Consider the following 1,122-nt stretch of genomic DNA (forward strand, 5'->3'; position numbering starts at 1 on the left):
TGCCATTAAGGTGATTAGGTGGTGGTCTGCTCCATGTTATCATGAATGGGGAGGTAAAAGCAGGTACTGACATCAGGTGATGGACAGCAGGCAGATAGGTGGGTTAGTCATATGACTGCTGCCATGTAGTGGATTAGATGGGAGAATACAAGAGGAGGGTTTTTTTTTCTTGCAAGAGACCTGTCAGATCTTTCCAATCCACAAAGTATTTAGCAAAAAAGTAGTCTTGTTATTATTTATATGGCTTCAGCCAGGAGTTTCTTAGAGACTATTATGCTAAACGAAGAATTGAAAGGTAGGCCCATCCATGTCTTGCATCTGATAGAGATTTTTGGAGGAGATTTGTAGGCTGCCAGCTTAGCCTGCAGTAAAATCTCTTAATGTTTCATATAACTTTCCTGTTGAAAATTTATCTATGTATGTCTAACCTGTGCTAAATTCAAAGTGTATTGGTCTAAGTAAAAATGGATATGTGAAGGCAAAATGTAAACTAAGTTTATTCTAAGTTTCATGGAGATCCTTCCTTTCAGTTACCAATTCAAATGAGGTTTTAACAAACAGCATCATACCATAAGTTTCATATTTGAATCAAAGTTAGATTTTCCTACCATTTAAATCCACAGACATGAGGTTTCCTGCATCCAGATTTCTTTCAGCTCTGTTGCTTCATGAATCTACTTTGTGATTTTCATTCTACTTTAAGAAAGGACAGATGTAAGGATGGTAAGAGTTGTTAGTGCGATAAATAATAACACAACTTCAAAATATCCATGTCCTAATCTCTCTATCCAATGATAGAGATACTTTATATGTCAAACAGAACATCTCAGATGTGATTAAGTTAAGAATTTTAAGATCTGGAGATTATCCTGGATTATCTAAGCAAGACCAATATAATTACAAGTATCCCTATATTCGTAGGTAGGGTGCACACAATCACAGAGAAAAATAAGACATTGAAAGGGATGCCGAAGTGATAGAGGAAGGGGCCATGAAGAAAGAATGGGAGAGCATCTAGAATATGGAAAAACAGAGACTCAAATTCTCTCCACTGGAGCCTCCAGAAGGGATATTGCTCTGGGGCCACCTTGATTTTAGTTCAGTGAAACTTCTGACCTGAAG

Source organism: Carlito syrichta, unplaced genomic scaffold, assembly GCF_000164805.1.
Source record: "Carlito syrichta isolate Samal-C Ts95f unplaced genomic scaffold, Tarsius_syrichta-2.0.1 Scaffold187469, whole genome shotgun sequence".
In the NCBI taxonomy this organism is placed as follows: Eukaryota; Metazoa; Chordata; class Mammalia; order Primates; family Tarsiidae; genus Carlito; species Carlito syrichta.